This window comes from Thermobia domestica, chromosome 10 (genome assembly GCF_964235325.1).
Source record: "Thermobia domestica chromosome 10, izTheDome1.hap1.1, whole genome shotgun sequence".
NCBI lineage: Eukaryota > Metazoa > Arthropoda > Insecta > Zygentoma > Lepismatidae > Thermobia > Thermobia domestica.
The window spans coordinates 40,148,228-40,170,686 of NC_137463.1; the positions used below are offsets into that span (position 1 = coordinate 40,148,228).

General features: G+C 37.3%; 1 protein-coding gene across 1 annotated transcript in view; it reads right to left on the reverse strand.

Annotated features, from left to right (window-relative positions):
* LOC145662458 (putative fatty acyl-CoA reductase CG8306) overlaps positions 1-22,459 on the reverse strand; it is a 259,750-nt gene extending 237,291 nt beyond the window's left edge. The window contains exon 1 of the mRNA XM_081728055.1: positions 22,290-22,459. The gene's annotated coding sequence lies outside the window, so the exon portion shown is untranslated. The remainder of the gene's footprint in view (positions 1-22,289) is intronic.

Consider the following 22,459-nt stretch of genomic DNA (forward strand, 5'->3'; position numbering starts at 1 on the left):
TCGGGAACTGACGCGGCTTTACGTATACTATATCCCAAAATCGTAAGCCTAAAATATTACCTGTTCATTTAACTCTTCTTACATGTGTACTTCACTCGGTGGAACACTATGAAAAATCTCATGTAATAATAGGATATATCCCGTCAGTAACTATTCCTCGAAAGAATTCTATTCCACTTCCACTTCACCTAACAGTAGGTGTTAAAAATTGAAGAGTGCAGACTTAAGTCTGTTTCACCCATGTCCTTAATATAGAAAACGATGTAAAATTATGATTGTTAATTGAATTCTATTCTATTCTTCATACGCTTTCGAGTATTTTAATATTGTAAGTCGCAGCTGTGGAACCCGGTCGACTCTATCAGTAACATTGGTTAAAGATGAATATTGATTTAAATATTACAGTATCAAGATGGCCCGTCCACGTCAAGACAATTAGCCGGTTCAAAGTAAATTCGTTATCACTGATAATTGTAAAATAATAATAATAATAATAATAATAATAATAATAATAATAATAATAATAATAATAATAGGGGGCAGTGGCGCCGGACAGAGTAATGTTGTGGTAAACAATCATTGTTTCAAACAGTTATATTTGTCTAAAAGTAAAACGATTATCAAGTTAAAATTGAAAGAATGAGAGCTCATACCTTATCCGTCCGCCAGCTATCTTGATTCCTCATTCCCTCCTCTTCGAAAGAAGCAATATAAATTAATAAATTTTGGGAAAAAATGCTTCTTCTGTATTAGTTTCACGAAACGTGAGAACTGTGCCCTATTATTATTATTATTATTATTATTATTATTATTATTATTATTATTATTGTCTAATTTTAACGTCTTACGTTCATTAATAAAAGTGAATGATTATGAAAGCATTGGTGGAATGATAATATGGGAGGAAACTGTTTTGAATTTAGCAACCCTTTCAGCAGTGTGAGGTGTGGACCTGCAGCTTAATGTGAGATCCGAAAATCATGAGCTCCCATAATCGAACCCAGATCTCTAACGCCAAAGGCGCGTAAGCTAACTGCTTATCTACAATTGATTGAGTTTAACGTCCCTTTCAGCAGCAAGGATGTATGAGACGGGACCTATTGATTAAGGTGGAATCCAAACCCCATGAGCTCCCGCCGGGAATCGAACCCGGGTCTCGTACGCCAAATGCGCGTACGCTAAACGCTTAGCCACGAAGGAGCTCTGCTTACTTACGAGGGATCTCGTGAGATGAAAGGAGATAATTCCAAGAAACCACACATACAATGATACCCACCAAAATTCGCGTGGCTGGGAATAAACCAGTGACTCCTCGCATCAGAGATGAGGGTTTTATCATGGAGCCAAAGAACCTCCCCTTTCCCAACTCAAGTCAAATTAGCCGAAAACCGTGGGGGCATGGAAGTTCTTAAGTTTGCGGCGATTCACTTACCAATGATGAGAATGTATTTCCATGCCAGGAATGCATCATGCGTGCAGCAAAACATCCTGCAATAGAGCCATGCCCATCACAAATAAACGCTCTCTCACTGACCTACCGCACTCCTTCATGAAATGAAACTTCCGCAAACAAATTTAAAAAAGGAAGAAAATACCATAATACATAAAACCAGCCTAACTATCCCAAACCGAACTGTTAAGTAGAGAAGGAAAAGGAAACTTTAGTTCCGGTTGAGCAGTTGAAAAAATAACTTCCTATATATTTTGGACAAGTTTGCAACCAGGGCACTTGCAGATCAAGTTGAGGTATGGTCAGTTTGCAAACCTGTTCTTTTCTGGAAGGTCATGACATCTACAGTACCGAAACCGTTTACTAAATTAATATGATGACTGGTTGAGTGTTCATAGGTTTCCTTTACCAACAATCAACTTTCTTAAAGCTTATTTTAATTATTAGTTATTTTAAATGAAAGGACGGATTATGAGCCACAAGTTCTGTTAGCAAAAGGAAGAGTAAGTTGAGTAACCGAAGATGAAGGGTTTGTAACTGAGAATTTTTTTTTTTTTTTTTTAAGTTCGAAAAATCTTATTATAATCTTACATACAGGGTGTCCCAAAACATCAGTTTCATAAGTAATATTTATGTATTGCAGTTTCAGAACAGACACAGTTGACAAAATAGAATATAGCTATAACATTTTTTAAAGTAGAAAAGTTGGAATAAATGTAAAAATGATCTTTTCCAACTTAGGAAGGCTGGAATAAATGAAAAATCATTTGTTTTATCATGTAAACGAATGTATATTATATGAAGGTCACGGGTAAAATGTAATACATATTGCAAAAGAAAGCTGAAATTGTGACCGGGTTCGGGTTTATCTGCAACCGGACTGGACTTATGTGACACTGTATTGTCCACTAATCATTGATAATGACCCGTCGGATTCGGTAGAAGCAAAAGGTTTTACAGCTAAGTCACATAGCGTCGCTACTGTCGAGTAACAAAAGTAAATGGTCCAGAGTTACAGATCCAGTTTAATTCCAATAGAGGTGGTCTTATATTTCTCAACAACAATGGATAGTTATGAAAGTATAGGTCTATCCTCAATATTACTCCTTTAAGATTTCTCTTGAGAACCAATAAATGAGTCTCTATTGCCAACTGAGCATGCACTGTTGGTTAGCCTGTTCTACAATAACTTGTGGCGGCAATTAACGATTTTAATGAAACCTAACGTGAACTATTTTTGAGGTTTAGGAAATAAGCCTATTGGATAAGGATGGAAATCGGTCTAGGATAAAGAAATAAATTAAACCACAACTTGAGGGTATAATATTTTATATATATAATGTTCTAATTACTTTACTGAAAAAAATATTTTGTAGCAACTTTCCGTATATTTCCTTTCAGGTTTCCCAATCATCCCCATTGCTTAAGGTTTATATCAAGCATGGGCAACGGGATTGACATGTATACAGATAAAAAAAAAAAAAAAAAATGTTTAACCGTGTCAAATATCCATATCCGGTTACTAGAAATTACCGGGTTTTCATTCAACATGGCATTCAACATATTGTTGGTGTTGACTCTAAGGGACGTTATCAACGTTTATGTTAACTATTCCATGTATTATTTCATGCACATGTTCTCGGCAACTATGAATAACAAATTCCAATGACAAAAAACTAAATGTATTAAATCTGTAATCACGTAATTTTATGAGCAAATCGTAGTTCCATTGTATAAATATATAAACACATTCCTTGTTCAGTTTCTCGTAGTATGAAAACTTTTTTGTAGCGAAATGCAATATTCGATAAATACTACAGGGTGTTCAATATACAATGCAACCCGGAGTTTGGGATAGTAGAACTTTTGAACCTGAAGTGGTACACAAATAATGGTTATACCAAAATGAGGCCTTATTCATGCATATATTTTTAAACTAGGAAGCAACTATTGAAGTACACTAGGAACCACACAGTGTTGCCAGATGTAACAGAAGGTGTAAATCAATTTTTTTGCAAAACATGTAAATTGACTCATAACTCATACGTAGGGGTGTTCTGTCGTTAATTTTCAGTTTGTTTAGTTGGAGGAGCTTGGAAACTATGAAGCAGAAGAAAGAACTTTTCATTTCCACCGATAACTAATCGGATGAGGCCTCTGTAAGGGGGAACTAGGGAAATCGTAGTTTTCATAAATTAACACTCTGAATTGGCAACTTTGCTGATGTTTCAGCGCATCAAAAGGTGTGTTAAGGATCAGTGTACATTATGCAATTACTGAAAATAATGAAACACAAACTTTGAAATTATCATGATAAAACGTTTACTTACATGCACCCGGCAACACTGCTATTCATTTCTATGGGGCTATTTAAAGCAAGAAGTATACAAGAACAATTCTCGAACTATTCAAGACCTGGAAACGTACATTCGCAGTGCCATTGAGAACATTCTAATATTCGTAAAGTCACTGCCAACCTGATGAAACGTGTGAACCAGTGTTTGAATCAAAACAGGGACACTCGCAGCATTCGCTGTACAGCTTGGTAACTCATTTCTGATAGTAGCAGTGTTGCCGGGTGCATGTAAGTAAACGTTTTATCATGATAATTTCAAAGTTTGTTTCTCATTGTTTTCAGTAATTGCATAATGTAGACAGATCCTTATCACACCTTTTGATGCACTGAAACATCAGCAAAGTTGCCAATTCAGAGTGTTAATTTATGAAAACTACGATTTCCCTAGTTTCTCCTTACAGAGGCCTCATCCAATTAGTTATCGGTGGAAATGAAAAATTCTTTCTTCTGCTCCATAGTTTCCAAGCTACTCCAACTAAACTGAAAATTAACGACAGAACATCCATACGTATGAGTTATGAGTCAATTTACATGTTTTGCAAAAAAAAAAAAAAAAAAAAAAATTGATTTACACCTTCGGTTACATCTGGCAACACTGTGTGGTTCCTAATGTACTTCAATCGTTGCTTCCTAGTTTAAAAATATATGCATGAACAAGGCTTCATTTGGTATAACCATTATTTGTGTATCACTTCAGGTTGAAAAGTTCTACTATCCCAAACTCCGGGTTGCATTGTATATTGGACACCCTGTAGTTCTACTGTTTTGTTAGTGCTGTGCTCAAACCTATTTGATAAAACGAAATGCTTACAGTAGTGCATTTTTCAACTAGCGTCAAATCACATTGTTGAATTTTAATTCATCAGACACATATTTGCATATCATCTGCATGCTTGAGCACCACAATATATAGATTCTTCATACTCAATTATGCTACTAACTGTTGCGCAATGCATAATTACACGCCAACTTCTAGCCTAACATTTTGTACGTTACTATAAAGATATGATTACACATATTAACATGGAAAATGACGATTGAATTCGTAATTGTAGCTATAAAAGAATATAACAACCATACCAAATGATGGGCATCGTTTCCGTGATACCAGACAAAAAATGACAGCTTCTTCAGTTGAAATATGTAAGTTTGACTTTAAATGAAGATAATCAAATAAAAATAGTTTACATAATTTAATGAATAAGCAAATACAGTCAATCACTCACTTGTCAGCGAAAAATGCGCATCTCGGCCTACTGTGTAGCATTGTGTGATTCTGTGTCTTGCGCGTCACTGCAAAGATAAACAAAAATAATGCCTCCGCGTAAATCGTGTATTACTGTTTAGAATTGACAAATTGTATATGAAAAAACGGAACGGAAAAATCAGGGTCACATTCTCCTAGGCATGCTGTCTCTTTCCATCAGACCGTCGAAAGAGTAACAATTTAAACGCCATAAATGACTTTAGGGACATTTTAACACGTTAAGAAACAACTCGCCACTACTCTGAAAGTTACGATAATTTTATTCTGCAAGAACGATAATACTTGACAATTAGGAATTCGCTGGAGTATCGCTCTTTGCAAAATTTGAGTCGAATCGAAACTACTCGTAAGAATCTCGACTCGACTCTATTATCTCGAAAATCTTTCTATATTTTTTAACATTTTGAGCCGTAGGCTGGGCAGACTGGTAAAACAGGACAGGCATCGAACTGTGGCGGAACTAACACCAGACTTTAATGCTGGGCAAAGTACAAGTGTGTCTGAACACAGTGCACCGAACACTCTTAACGATGGGCCTCCGCAGCCGACGACCCATCCATGCACGGATGTTAGCACCACGACATCGGCAACTACGACTGAAATGAACACGTGACCATCGTCACTGGGCCTTGGCGCAGTGGAGAGTGTTGCATTGTCTGATGAATCCCGATACCTTCTTCATCATGACGATAGGAGGGTGCAAGTCCGTTGTGTTCCAAGAGAACATTTCCTTGACACCTGTACTGCAAAACGGAGACAAGCTGGCGGCGGCTTAATAATGCTCTGGGGAACATTCACGTGAGCATCCATGTGTCTAGTGGAGCATGAGCAAGGCACCATGACGGCCGAGGCGATCGCACACTGCTTGCGGACTACGTACTCCCCTTCATGACGACCATGTTTCCCAACGGTAATGGCATTTTTCGACACGATAATGCACCATGTAACAAGGCCAGGAGTGTGATGGAGTGGGTCGAGGAACACACGGGCGAGTTCCAGGTGATGTGCTGGTCCCCCAACTCGCCGGATTTGAACCCAATCGAACATATCTGGGATGTGATTGAACGTAACGTCAGAGCGCATCGACCCTCTCCCTGGAATTTACAGGAATTAGGTGACCTGTGTGTGCACATGTGCTGCCAACTCTCTCCAGCGACCTACCAAGGATCAATGCGTCCATGCCAAGATGCGTTGCCGTTGTTATCCGTGCCAAAGGTGGACATACGGACAATTAGGTAGGTACTCAATGTTCTGGCTGATGTGTGCGTATATTTTAACTCGTATATTTTGTCTGTCTCGAATTCTTGTCGAGTCGAGACATTTTCTCGAGACGAGTCGAGACACGCTTAAATCTCGACTCGACTCAACTCGTGCGTATCCCTATTGACAATCCTTGCCCTAGCTATAAAACACAAAATATTCTCCGTGAATGCAGTACTTGCAAATACAAGAACAAGCGGAATGGTGCGGATAAGTAGATTTTAGAAGTCTTGAGGGAGAAATCGACACTATGGGAGATGTCGACACTACATAAACAATGAAATCTTTTACATCTTTGAGAACAGTGTCCTTTACAACAAACATAAAACGCAATGAAATACTAGATGTAAGGTTTCTACTATATACATATGAGTTATTTGCAAACTTTGCTGCAATTCATTACAACCTAAATTGAAATACAATAACACTGAAACAATGTAAGCTCGTTAATAACAAACTTTGTTTTCAACCTGTTTGCAACATATTGCTTTCAGTATTTCACTGCGCATAATAATCAATAATCGAAAATCACAATTTAACACAATCTCTTTCGGAAACCATATGCCAAGAATCCAACAGAGGCTGATTTCTTCCAACTGAAACGGACTTTCTCGTAGTTTTCTTTCACAACATTTTGCCAGTGTTCATACGAACAAAGTTGTCTTAAGTTGGAATTCTTTTTCAATCTGTGCAGAAGAAAGATACTTTGAATATTGTGTAGTAGCAGCATTAGAGGTTTTCTTTAATATATCAGGATCTTTGACACATGTACTGTAGTAATCTAAAACCAAAAGATACTTTACCATTAGGCTTATACCGGACTAAATGACCCAGAAGCTGAGAAAACGTGTTTGTTATGTAACCTAACCTTATGATGTATACACTAATATGAACCAGACGGTAGTCCTTTTGTCTAATGACTTTCCTTATAACAAAGGAACTACATGTCGAAATCTCCCTACAATCACTGTCGATTTATCACCTAAATGCATTGATCAAGAAAAGCTGGCATGAGTTGTCGCTGTAATGGGGCGTTTGCACTTGGTCGATTTAGTCGCACGACTAAATCGATTTGTTCGGACGACTGAATCGACTCGCTGCATTTGCCACTAAATCGAAGCAACTAGGCCGAATCAGATCGATGGATGTGTTCAATTATTTCAACCACAGAAAATAGAACGTCTTTCAATTCAGTTGCCAGTCGATTAGTCGCCTTCGATCAACAAGCGTTTAAGTTGAAGTCCCGTTTACACGGTCGATTAAGTTGAAAGTGACGTCAATTCAACTGAATCGAACGCTAATCGACTAAGTGTAAACGTCCCATAACAAGCAATGTGAGTCAGCTTGACACATGCATACAGAGCGTATACTCTATCATAATACCAATCCCTTTGCCTCCTTTCATCAACATATATTACGGCTATAACTATTTCGGTTTTTGACTTACCGAAACTTATAACATGGATATTTTTTTCTTAAAGAACGCTTTATGTACCTATTTTAGAGGCTTCTGCTTCCTTTGCAATAGACAAAATTAACTTCTCTGCGTATGCAACTTGTCACTGAGAATCGACACTAACCTTCTACGTATTAAATGTTCCTTCTCGCTTGCATGTATGATCACTAGCCTCGCCAGACCTTAAAAGTGTCGAGATCTCTCTGAATGACCCTATTATATATATAATGAAAATTCCAAAATTTTCACACTTATTTTACATAAAGTTGTATACATCACCGTTGTCTTGACAACATAAGAACAAAGACTAGTATATGTGGTTCAGATCACTTATTTTGCTTGTAAATGGCCATCCTATGAGAAAATGAATTTATCTTGGTGCAAAGTCTCGAGCTATTGCCAAGAATGAAAAAAATAATGAAAAATTACCGAAACATCAAAATGGCGGAAAAATTACGAAAACTTAGGAGAAATGTCTAAAAATATGATCAAAAGCTTAAAATTGGCAAAATATGCACTTTAAAATTACATTTATTATTATTATTATTATTATTATTATTATTATTATTATTATTATTATTATTATTATTATTTCAGAACGAAATGTAATATTATGTGTATTTGATGGACAAATGTCCTCGATATCAAAAAAATGATTACATTCCATGAACTTCCGTCCTCTACGCGGTTATCCCCTACTTATGACGAAAGACAATTCCTATCAGTTAACTGAAGTCTAGTTAGTATCACTTTCTCTACTTACCCCTACTTCTGTTCACGTTGAAAAGTGAGCTTTTAGAGAATCCTTTTTGCTATCAAACGTTTATCTGAAAAGTAGACTGATTAACATTTCGAGAAGTTAACAATGAATGAACATCATTTTAGAAAGAGCTATTTTGTAAAATTATGCGCTTCTGAAACTGTTAATGGAATGTAATTTGCTAGAATCATAGCAAGTCAAACGTCAGAGCAGTTGTTTACATTGATAAATTAATCTCTGTAAGAAAATTACGTCAGACTCTAAATTTCCCTCTTCGACTGAGCGTAGGTAAAACGTGAATAGGCCAAACGGGCATGAACCTCAGTTAATTATCTTTTGTCAAACGATAATTTTTATACAGAGTAATTAGCACTGGCGGCTTGTGAAGGAAGTCACACAGGTAAAATATATATTGCTAGAAACTACTAAGCGCAGACTTGCCAGGTCTACAGATTTGTCAAGGCAATAAGAAAAACAAGAATTTTTTGTATGATATATATATATATAAGGAGTCCATAAAGTCCTGCAGGAAAGTCTAACTTGGAAACCGTTACGTTTAAGTGTATAAATTTTTGGGGTTGGAAGAATGGAACTTTAAAGTTTTGTTCTGGCCACAATGCTCGATGGCGTCTGCGCTGGTAATCACGTGACTTAAGATGGCATCTATTAAAGAAAAGGCACAATGTGTTTTGTGGTTTGCGGAATTAAAATCTTGCGTTTCAGTGCGGAGAAAGTTCCAAACAACGTATAGGAAAACACCCCCAGCAGAAACAAGTATCAAGACGTGGTACGAGAAGTTCAAAGAAACGGGAAAAGTGTCAGATTTACCACGCAGTGGAAGGCCAGGAACAAGTGACGGTGTGATTCACACATTGCAGGACAGCGTAGCCAGGAGTCCAATGAAGTCGCTTAAACGTAGGTCATTGGAACTGGGAATACCGAAGTCAACGTTACACAAGATCGTACGCAAGAATTTGAAGATCCGGCCCTATAAGTTAAAATTTGTGCACGAGCTGACAGAGGAAGACTGTAACATGAGAATGGAATTCTGTGAGTCAATGCTTACCCGCTTACAAGACGGTGACCTTCTGTCTTGATTTCTGTTTTCAGATAAAGCCACATTTCATGTGTCGGGAAAAGTGAACAGGCACAACTGCCGAATTTGGGGGTGGAAAATCCACGTGAATTGGAGGAGAACAAGCGGGGTTGTCCCGAAGTCAATGTGTGGTGTGCTGCTTCAATGGACCACATTATGGGTCCTTTTTTCTTCGAGGAAGAGACTGTAAATGGTAACAATTATCTGAACATGCCATAGACATTCCTTTTGCCAGAACTTACTAGGTTAGGCATCCTTAATAAGGTCCACATGCAACAGGATGGGGTACCGCCGCACTGTGCCCTTCAAGTTCGACAGTTTCTTAACGAAGAATTTAAGGAGAGATGGATTGGCTGAAGAGGACCCACATCTTGGCCTGCAAGATCACCAGATTTGTCGCCTTGTGATTACTGGCTGTGGGGACACGTGAAGACCAAGGTGTATTCGCAGAAGCCGGCTAACCTGCACGATCTGAAGAACAAAATAACTTATCTGATTTGGAACATTCCAGACGAGCACCGCCAACACGCAATTCTTGGTTTCCCAAAAAGACTGCAAGAGTGTTTGGACGCGAATGGTGCACAATTGGAGGTTTGGCGATGAACCTTAACTAGCTGAAACAAAATTTTGAACCTTTCTGTAAGTATACCAAAAAGTATTTGTTAATACAATACGTAGTTTCCAAGTTATAGAGTTTTACTTTCCTTCAGGACTTTATGGACTTCCTGTATATATTTGGTATTATCTTCTAGTTTTGTATTATATATAATAAACAAGCATGTAGACTTAACCCTTTGCGATCCTTTTATATTTCCCGAGTTTGTCTGAAAAGGTCTCAATGAATTTGCCAAATACAACGTTTCGTTTATTTTATTTTTTAACGTATATTTAACAATTTATTTTTAAAAAGTTAAAAAATCTACCAGTAGCAGAAGCGTGGGGTAAATTCCAATAATCATTACATGCATTTACCCAGATAGGCCTATTTTAATTTTAAAATATGGATTTTCAGACATTTTACGGTAGATTTACATATATTTTAACTTTCCAACCTGGCAACGCTGCGTAAAACTTACCTATGCTGTAAATCTTGTATACAGCTCCCGTCAACGTCGAGTGTCACCTATAGGTGTCACTACTTTAAATGAAATGAAATCTTTAGTTTTTACGTCCCACGGTTATGCCGGTTAGGCTAAAGGAGACGGTGATGATAAGAGATGAGTGAAATGGTGAAATGAAGAAAGTGTGAGGAAACGGGAGAACTCCTAGAAAACCCACGCGGACGGTCCACCACAAAGGCCACACGGCGCGAGCTGGGATCGAACCAGGGACCCCAAGCACCGCAGGTGAACGCTCTACCACTGAGCCACCGCGCCACCTACTTTAAATGGGTCTTCTTCCTTGTACAATATGGCGACTTCGAAACTTTTTTTGTGCGGTGATGCAACATACATAGTTAAGTAGCTGGTGCTACTGTGGTTCACTAGGACCCTCTAGTGGACGATAGGTAAACAAGAAGACGCCTTTAAAGTAGTGTCACCTGTGACACTGGACGTTGACGTGTCGATCAAATTTCTCAACATCACTGGTAATATTGTGAAAATCGTGATTTGAATTATTCATAGGAGAGGGTAACTAGAATGACTATTTTGGATCCTTATTTTTAAATATAAGTCAGAGAAATATTTTTAGCCTCTTCAGTCCATAGGTGCACATATGTGCACCTCTAGGTTTTTCTTTTTTTTTTTTTTTTCACTTCTATTGTGAGGCTTGCATCGTAATAGAAACTGCTTTGTAAAGTTTGTGTACCTCCCACTTGTGTTTATTACTAATCTTGTTCATTAGATGGCATCAACAATCAGGGCCGTACCGTGGGGAGGACGAGCGGGGCGACTGCCCCGGGCGCCGAAGTAAAGGGGGCAAAAAATTCGGAAGAAAAAAGGAAAAAAGATAGGAAAAATTGCTTCGAATATATGGGGCGCCGTCGTATACTCTTGCCCCGGGCGTTGATTTTCCACGGCACGGCCCTGTCAACAATCCTCATATTTCAAGCGATAGTTACAAAAACAAAACATGGACAGCTTAATGCTAGGACTCTAGATGTTAATATAAGGGTAATGCTCAATAACCATGCTGTTCTACAAGTCTTGGAAGATAACTGAAGTTAAGCTGCCAGTTCTTTGACAAATAACCGTTGAGGAAAACAAATTTTATTGGAAGTAGGGGTTCACTCACTATTCTGAAGACAAGTAGGGAGTTAAATAAATGAAAACCAGCAATAAACAACATGGATGGAAATCATTATGTGATTTACTTCCCAATCCCCAACTTAAAATCACCAAAAGGTCGGCTTAAGCTCGTTGGGGCTTCCTGCCAATTACGTTAGCTTAGGTTTAGTAATAAAAACAGTAAGCATCTGGAGCATCAAATAAACGTTGTTCTTGAGTTCAACTGGTTCCGCATGGTGTATAATCACCATATCAAGAATGTCATACTTCTATAGACCTTCAAGCTAAGAAGCGAAACTTATTGATACCTCCTCGTATTCTCATATTTTAAGTCAACTTCCTGAGAAATAAGCTTATTACTTAACAAGGTCACACTCCTCATAAGAAAACAATAAAGCGTGATCTTTGAACTTAGCGAAGATGATTAGAGAGTCGTCATACTATGTTGAAAGAACTTTCCTTCCTCCGTGGCTTAGCATTTTCTTTCCTCTACAGAAATCTCTGTACCAGAATACAGTTTCTTCTGATACATATAGCTAGGCGGTAACGTTATTATGTTACAATACTATACAAGTACCCGATGGTGGTTTTGATGTACCAAGTATTGAAGAGAGTTTAGTAATAAGTTTTGTCACCACATACGAAATTGCAGTGACAATCCATCCAATACATAATGCAATATCCATACAATATATGTATACAAGGGGAATCATATACCTTAAAACGCCACTGTATCTTTTAAACTAATGGACAAAAATGCTGAAATTTTATACCAAGCAAATATCGTATAAGGGAACATTGTTTGGCATATTCTGTGATATTATAATGCACATCCAAAGAATTTGGGTGTCGAATACTACGTACATGATCATTTGTATTGTATAGATGTGAACTTTCACACAGAAAAAGACGCTAAAGATCTTCCATCTCAAAAGTTTGAAGAACCAACTGCGTGCAGGGAAAAAATAAAAAGATGAATGAATGAAGATAGAAATCAAGGAAAATCTCACAGTTTATAAAATGAACGGGACACTTCGGCCACAGAAAATAGAATGGATAAATCAAGTAATTTCATCAGTACCTAAGAAAGTGCAAGGTTCCACAAGTTGCATTCATATAAATACAAACCAGGGATGGCCAATACCGGGAATTTTTACTCTTCGAAATCCGTGAAGTAAAGTCGAAAACATTTCGGAATTCGGAAAAATTCCGGAATTTAAAAAATTCCGATTTCGGACATTAAAAAATTTCCGGAATCCGAAAAGTTTTGGTCATACCGATTACAAACAGTATGACTGCTACATAAAGATAGAATAAGCTAATACCTAATTCTCATTTAGCCTATTTCATGCTATATCTTTCCTTACCTCAATATACTTATTTACTCAAGATTGCGATTTCAGAAGGTTACACAAATATTGCAACTCTTTCTTTCGTTATAATGATAGTTCTACGCAAAACACAACCATTCCATTTTAAGTACTACAGGTCTCTCCAGCACTTCTTTGGAATGCACCGGAAATAAGCAGAAGTACGTCACGTTCGCCCCATCCATCTTCGGGAGGTAGGTAATAACACTCCAGGTTAAATTGGACTTTCACATGATAGTATCCAATGATCAACCTTGTTCAATGATAAGGTTTTGTCTCTGCGTCAAAAAAACTTTCAGGTTCATTAAGCCAGAGTTTTACATCACGCACCCTCTTTTATCACATCTTGTTAGTGACCTCCATAAGCAATTTCCGGTTGTTAATAAGCTTTTATTTTAATACTGCTTATCGCTTACAGTTATGCAGGGTGTTTCAAAACAACACCGACAACGTCTGGGAGGTAACTCCTGACACCAAGATAAGACAAAGTATACACCAACCTGGGTGCACAAATGTTTCCTTTCGAAATTATAAGCTGCCGATAACATGAAAAAATGAACTTTAAAGGTCCATACCTCCAAAACTAATGGGGCCTAGCGTAGTCGGGTCAAGACTTCACTTAGGAACTAATATGAGTTTCCAATGTGTCAGAATCCAGCGGTACTTCCGCAACAATTTTCATACAGGTACTTGGTGAGTACTTCAAATTATATATATGCTCGTAGCCAAACTTCTTCTATAAAAATTATTGCGTGAGTACCTTAGGATTCTGAAACATAGATTTTTGGATAGGGCACATATTAGTTCCTAAGTGAAGTCTTGATCCGACTACGCTATGTCCCATAGTTTCGGAGCTATGGACCTTTAAAGTACATTTTTCATATTTTCGGCAGCCTATAACTCCGAAATGAAGTATTTGTGCACCCCGGTGGTCTATACTTTTTGTCTTATCTTGGTGTCAGGAATCACCTCCCAAGCGTTGTCAGTGTTGTTTTGAAACACCCTGTATATGTGTAGCAAAAGGAGTAACAGCCTGACAATAAAAATTGAAATAAAAATATGTATCAGAATAAGAAATTCATATAGAAATTATTTTAAAATATATTTTCCAGTACTAGATTTTAATTACATTTACGTTTATCACCTCCCTTCGCGATTCTCCTAGAGGTTCCAGTTGAGAAACACCGCCTTAAGCTCTAGAGTCAGAATAGATACTGGTTTGATGACCGGCTACCACTTACCTTTTTAACACCTGTACATTATTATTATTATTATTATTATTATTATTATTATTATTATTATTATTATTATTATTATTGGAGTTAAGTTTCCACGTTATTATACAGCCTTCAAAACAAGAAAAAAAACTTACAACACACTTTTCTTTTATCAAGCAGATAAATATGTTTTTCTCTTCACTACTAAGACATATCTCATTAGTAGTATTAAGGAAAAACGATCGTATATTTCTACCTTCATTTGTTGCATGAAGTATCCCTACATTTTGCTTTGGATAGGTGGTAACCCTACTCATCAGAGTAAACGGAAACTGCCCGAGTAATAAAAAAAACGCTGAAATAGGCGATTACTCAACGAAAGCAGTGGCGGCGTTACAGGGGGCAAAAAGGGGGGCGACCGCCACGCCAATACTTTTTCTCGCCCCACGTTCTCCCTCCCCACACACACATACTTTCCTATGTACAACCGGTGAACTCATGTTCACGAACTGCTGCTGTAGAATTTGCCACTGAAATCTATGTGACATTGAATTTTTTGTTGTTCATTGACAGATAAAGAAGTTACCTTTGTTCATTAACCCATTCTTTAATGCTGGTTCTGATCCATAAGCTCTTCTGAGTATGGCTTAACCAATGAGTATTTCCATGTTTCCATGTTTTACATTCAACATTTTGCAATGTCTATACTTCCGTCTATTGATAACTATTGATAAGCTGCAGCCAGACGTGTGTTATAAAGTTAAATAACAAACACAACACCCTTTATATTTCTGCAAATAACATAATTCCATAATTGGTTTTATGAATAGCAGAAATAATCACAAAAATATTAGTTATACTGTATTTAAAAAAAGTTACAGCGGAACCCACTTAACATTAAAATCATATGGAAATTTGCTTCGTAAAACGAGCAGAACGAGGGCTCGTATACTATACAAAAATCAAGAACAGGGATGCACACGAATCGAGTCGAGATGAGATGAGATTTAAGCCTGTCTCGACTCGTCCCGAGAAAATGTTACCTCGACTCGAAAATATGTTTCAGTCTCGACGGACGTCTCGAAATTCGAGTCGAGACAACACATACGAGTTAAAATATACGCCCACATCAGCCAGCCAGAACATTATAACTACCAGTATACCAATTGCCAGTATATCCACCTTTGGCACGGATAACAACGGCGACTTGTCTTGGCATGGACGCAATGATCCTTAGTAGGTCACTAGAGACAGTAGGCACCACATGTGCACAAGCAGGTCAGTGTAAATTCCGGAGAGGAGGACGATGCGCTCTGACTTCACGTTCAATCACATCGCAGGTGTGTTCGATTGGGTTCAGATCCGGCGAGTTGGTGGGGCCAGTGCATAACTTAGAACTCGCTCCTGTGTTCCTCGAACCCCTCCGTCACACTCCTGGCCTTATTACATGGTGCATTATCTTGTCGAAAAATGCCACTACCGTTGAGAAACATGGTCGTGGTGAAGGGGTGTGCGTAGTCTGCAAGCAGTGTACAATACGCCTCAGCCATCATGCTGCCTTGCTCGTGCACCACTAGACACATGGATGCTCACGTGAATATTCCCCACAGAATAATTAAACCACCACCAGCTTGTCTCCGTCCCGCAGTATAGGTGTCAAGGAGCTGTTCCTCGGGAACACGACGGATTCGCACCCTCCCATCTCATTCAGCGAATTTATGAAGTTCACTTTATCGCAATAGTTTTATACAAACTAGATAATTATTATTATTATTATATTTGAAGTACAATCAAATATCAGGACATTAATTATTAGTTTTAATTAACTGAATTGAGCTGAAAATTAAGTCTTGATCTCGAAAGATTAACTATTAAGTTTATGCGTTGTACCGGTACCTTTCTAAAGTAATAAATGCTGGAATTGGTTTCAAGGTTGTTTCTGAGTGAATACTTTCTTTAAAATAATATTTAAAATTATAGAAAGATTTTCCAGACATTCGAGTCGAGTCGAGATTTTTACGAGCAGTCTCGACTCGAAATTCGAGTCAAGTCGAGTCAACATTCGAGACATGACTCGTGCGCATCCCTAATCAAGAACATTTGTGGAATATAATGGTATTTGTGTTTCGGTTACTGGGTGTCCTGTTAATTGTGCTCAAAAACTCACCAAGAAATTTATTTACAACCTTTATTACGGAGCTGAGAAGCAGTGAAGAAAAGTGAGTACTGACGTCGATCTGAAAACAATTATTTATTTTCCCATATTAGAATTACTATTGAACTAAAAGCAGGTTCACTGATAATGGTTCCATTCTGAAAGGAGTATGTTTTGAATCCCAGTAGTGACTATTAAAAAAAAAAAAAAAAAAAAACTTAATCATTTTGCCGTTAGCAGCGCACTATAAATGCGACATAGAGACTTTGGAAACGAAGGTCAAATTGCATCCAAAAGTAATCGAAAGTTATGAAAACGAAAACCAAATCAAAGTTTCCATCTTGTCCAAACTGCTGCTTATGTTGAATTCTATAAGCTCGCATTCAGTGAAATTCACAAACTGTGCATAATCGCAATGTCCATTCCTCCATCAAGAGCAGAGCAGGATGCGAAAGGACTCTCTCGCTGTTCTTTCAATTGAAAAACGAATTTGTCAAGTTCTGGATTTGCAAAAAGTTGTAAAAGAATTTGCTGCTGTACATAAAAACAGAAGAATTTTGTTGTAGCTAAGATCCATTCCAGTTTTGTTAGATATGTTGCGAGTTTTTACTTTTTATATTTGCCAGTACAATCAACACAACCTTATAAAAAAGAAAAAAACTGAAAAACTCTGACAGTAGTGGATATTAAAGTTTCTTTACATGTAGTTGCTTTCAAATATTGTTACATAGCTTCATAAAATTCGTATATGTTACTTCTTATTTCAAGTACAGCCATGTCCCTGTCGCATATCTATAACTGTCTTGTTGTGAGAATATAAATTCATAATGATCTTGCAGGGTATTTCTAATACTGTTACTATGTGTATAATTGGGAAATGTATTTTTGTGGTAAATTTCATAGGAAAAGAATTATAAATACGAAAATTAGAATGAGTAAAACAAAATGTTGCTAAATGGACAAGAAAGGACTTTTCGTTATATTGTACTTATTTACGGCTCTTTTAATATGAAATTAACCACATACATGTCTTTGTCGCTTATACACATACTAACATTATATCTAAGAAATACCGGACAAATTCGTTATCAAATTATATTCCTACAACAACATGCGACATATTTATAGATATGCGACAACCATTTTGGATATGACTGTACATTTTTATAGCATGTAGGCTGTAGGTATACGTGCTTCTAACATTTACAATTCATTTTACTATATTGTGACATGTTTATTTAAATATTTGTTATAAGTTTATGTTCCTGTGTTGTGTTTACATTAAAGTATGTCCAGAAACGATGTTCACTTGCTACTCACAAGCATAAAACTGTGTAGTCAGAAATAAATTGGATTGGTAGAAGCTAATAATAATAATAATAATAATAATAATAATAATAATAATAATAATAATAATAATAATAATAATAATAATAATAAAAGCAAAACAAGTGTGGTTGCCTCGCCTCCCCAAAATTTTTCTTGCTTCCCCTCTTGCCCCCTACTATTACGTGCCTAGCGCTGCCACTGAACGAAGAGTCTCAATCTGTAAAGAGGCCCACTCACGGTCCATGGTTTGCGCAAACAAGGCTGTTTGTGCAAACAGTTTGACCGTGTGTGGCGATGTATGAACTGTTTGCGCAAACGTTTGTGCAAACATTTTCCACATCGAACTCGTTCGAAAATTGTTTACACGAACATGATGTTTGCGCAAACCATGGACCGTGTGTGGGCCTCTTAAGAGCCTTGGCAATGAAACGCAAATAATGAAAAAGTTTCTTAGAATCATGTATCATTGAAAGAATATACTAAAGTATAAAATTATCAATATAGTTTAGTTTATATTATAATAACTTTATTTTGCAATATTCTAGGGCTACCAAAGTACCGGTATGCCCGGTAGCTCACAAAATACGCCACTGGATTAAAGTTAAGACTGTGGCCTTCATCTAACAGTTAAATTACGTCTGTCCTAAGTGTGGGGAAGCTAGTAGATAGGGCTTTGAGCCAGTGAAGTGATCACTGCAGCCTTTGAACCTTATACCCATTACGACATTTGAGAGTCAAGCATACCCTCGGAGGGATTTTATTGCGCTGGCTACGTCCATGAGATTATGCGGGAGGGCAGAATTTTTAATTAAAAATGGAACTATCAAACTGGAGAATGGTAAATTTAGGGGAAGATACACTTGGAAGGGAAAAATGGTAAAATTCGGGTATTGGGAAGATGGTATTTCTCTTGAAAGCTATTATAGGCCTATACTTTAAAAAGTGATAAATCCCAATAAGTTAAATCTGTTTTTATAATCCATTAAAAAAAAGGAATCTGATATTTTGTTCCACTGGAGCAGATATATTAAAATGAGATGAGGGGGGGGGGGTGAAGAGAGTAAAAAGCCTTGAGAATAGACTGAAATACATGGCGGTAAAGTAGCTACAATAAAATGACATAGCTAGTCAAGGGCACCGATTACTCTGTAAATTGGGGGGGAGGGGCACTAAGACGCAGAAGGTATATATATGAGGATATTAAGACAAATTCATTCAAATTATGCCTAATATTGTATATTCATAAATACACTAGGGTGGCCTACATGAGCTTTGGGGGTCCGCCCCCCCCCCCCTTGCATCGGCGCTCTTGTAGCTAGTTTCACATTAAGGCGGCAGACTACTAAATATTTTTGAAAAACTAATAATTTTTCTTTTGCCCGTTTTTCGTAAGTGGGAAGAAGTAATAAAATGTAACTTACCGCAATAATAGATAATGTTATTCTACACCCGAAAATACGAATCGGAAGAATTTTCAATGTTGCCATCTATAGAGACTACAGTGTGACCAGAATTTGAATTACTCAAAAATCTAGGTAAAGGCAGCGACTAGAAAAATGAAATCAACGGTAATTGATGACTTACCATGCTGTCTAGGTTTCTTGTTTACTACTTTTTAAATAATATTTCTATTTATTTTATAAAACTTACATAAATCATTACAAAATAAATAAGTTATTACAAAATAAATAGAAAAAATATTTAAAAAGTAGTAAACAAGGAAGATAGACAGCATGATAAGTCATCAATTACCGTTGAGTTCATTTTTTCCAGCCGCTGCCTTTACCTAGATTTTTGAATAATTCAAATTCTGGTCACAATGTAATTTCTATGGATGGCAACACTGAAAATTCTTCCGATTCGTATTTTCGGGTGTAGAATAACATTATCTATTATTGTGGTAAGTTACATTTTATTACTTCTTCCCACTTACGAAAAACGGGCAAAAGAAAAATTATTAGTTTTTCAAAAATATTTAGTAGTCTGCCCCCTTAATACTCTTATATCTGAAAGGATCTGGAAACAGCATCAAATTACCACAAATGACAAGCAGAAAAGAATAAAACAGTGGTTCCCAATCCATGTCGCGACACACTAGGTATCATCATACAGCATTGAATAATCAGTCAAAATGAATTCTGAGAGATTGTAGTGGTCAACGCCTCCAGCGGCTGCAACAATGCTCAGTACTACATGGAGTCACCAGGAGCGGATCCAGGGGGAGGGCTACCGTTCCCCCCAGAAGAGGAAACTTTATTGTTTTATATATATAAATAAAATTCATTTCCGAGTTTGGAGCCCTTAAAAGTAGTATTATGACAACCCACCGCCCCCTCCCAGAAGTCGGTCCTGGATCCGCCCTTGGGAGTCACTACCTTACAGAAACTTCTAGGCTTCCACTAGTATATATATTTTTATTAATGGAAAATCAAACGAGTTATTCGTGATGTCGTGGGTATCCAGTAAAGTGTATCGCTAGTGGAAAAAGGTTGGGAACCACTGCAATAAAGTATTGTTTGTGAGAGTGAAGTGGTACGGTGCCACTGCAGTGGAATGAATACGTATAATCAGGGTGCGGCTTTAGGATTTTAATATTGGGTAGGTCCGCTCCCTCGGTTATGGATATACATATTCGAATTTTATTGATTAATGACAGTAGGAAACTACTGGTGTCTCTCTACCAAGTAAATTTTTTGGAGGGGACATAAAAAAGTTATTTAAATGGTATTATTTAGCCCAACCTGTTTATTATCTTCGATTGCATTTATTACCCTTCTGCTTACCTTCACGGACCCCTTGACGTATATCAAGAATTCTGTTATAATGGTTTTACAGACTGAATATTATATTCCAAATAAATATAATTATTATTATTTATATGTTATTCTGTCGTTAGTAAATAAATTAAATTAGAACAAAATATTGAATGTTTTATACTTCAAAATATTGGGGGACGCGTCCTCCTCGTTCCCCGCCCGAGACGCCCGTGGTACGAAATTAGTTTTAAAGTAGTGGTTGATGTTATTTGTTAAATAATTATCTACCATTAATATAAATAGTAGAAAATAATTTACTCATTATTGTATCTTTTAGAGTTTAAATATATTTTTCAAATTTTTTGGGTAGACTCGTGCCTACCAGGCTTACCCACTAAAGCCGCCACTGCGTATAATGCGCAAAATATCTGGTTCGAATCCACTCCATAAGAGATTTGAGAAGATCAATTGCGTTCGTTAGCTTTCTCAATATTCCCCCGCCAGGGACGTACGCAGGGGGTGGGTCCTGGGGGTCCGGACCTCCCCCGAAATTCCAACTTTTGTGTAAATCTAGCCTAATTTTAGGGACAAGTTGAGGAATTTCAATATAAAATGCCCTGATATTGAGGTTGGACCCCTCCCGAAATAAATTCCTGCGTACGCTACTGTCCCCCGCTATATTCCACATATTTCTCCATTATTATTATTAATAATTAAAAAACTCTGAATTAGTCCCGGGGCCGCAGTGGCTCAGTGGTAGAACGTTCACCTCTGGTTCATGGGGTCCTTGGTTGGATTCCATCTCTTGCCAAGTAAACTTTGTGGTGAACAAACACCGTGTGTGCGGGTTTTCTCAGGGTTGTCCCGTTTCCTCTCATTTTCTCCATTCCAGCATTTCATTCATTTCTCATCACCACCGTCTCCTTTAGCCGGCAAAACCATGGGACGTAAAATTAAATATTTCATTTTTTCTACATTAGTTCTTTAATTTATGTTATCACCACTGCAGCACCAATAAAAATATTTTCCGAATTATAAATACAAATTATTACAAAGAAAATGGAACGCAACCCTCTTCCCCTATCGAACTTTAATAAAATAAAAGTTACATTACATTCATGGAAAAGTTACACAACAATTGTAGCATAACATCTCTTTCTGGTTTCAATGAATGTTGATAAATCAAACAGATAACAAACCCGTGGCTAAGAGGTCCACGGACTCCCCTGAATTTTTTGCCGTTCCAGACAATGTTGTAAGGTATTGAACAAAAATACCTAAAATACATAAATACTGGATCACTGCCCCTTGTTCTTAAGTGAATCTGTTTGATAAGAGGGTGTAAAAGGTTTATTTTACGAACTTCGCTATATTGAATTCAAAAACGCCCACCAAATTTTGAACTTGAAGCTACGCCACTGAGAAACTATATTGTTTTTTTTAAAAAATAGTTTGTTTCTGTTTACGTTAATTATCGGTATCTTATGTATTCATCGTGAGTTGACCACCGGTCATTCAACTCCTGCCAAGTGCGCAAACGTAAGCACAACTGGAAGTAAAGTAAATGGAATTTTGATATAACAACTTACCTTATTATCCTGAAACGCTTGCTTGCTGTAAAGCCGCCTGGAGACAAAAAACTGCAGCACACCAGAGTTTGTCCTTTCTTCCTCTGTCGTCAACACACTCTTAGCTATGTTATACAAGCGTTACGCCACGCGTGAGAAACTACAACCAGATTCTTGATTTTACCTGGCCT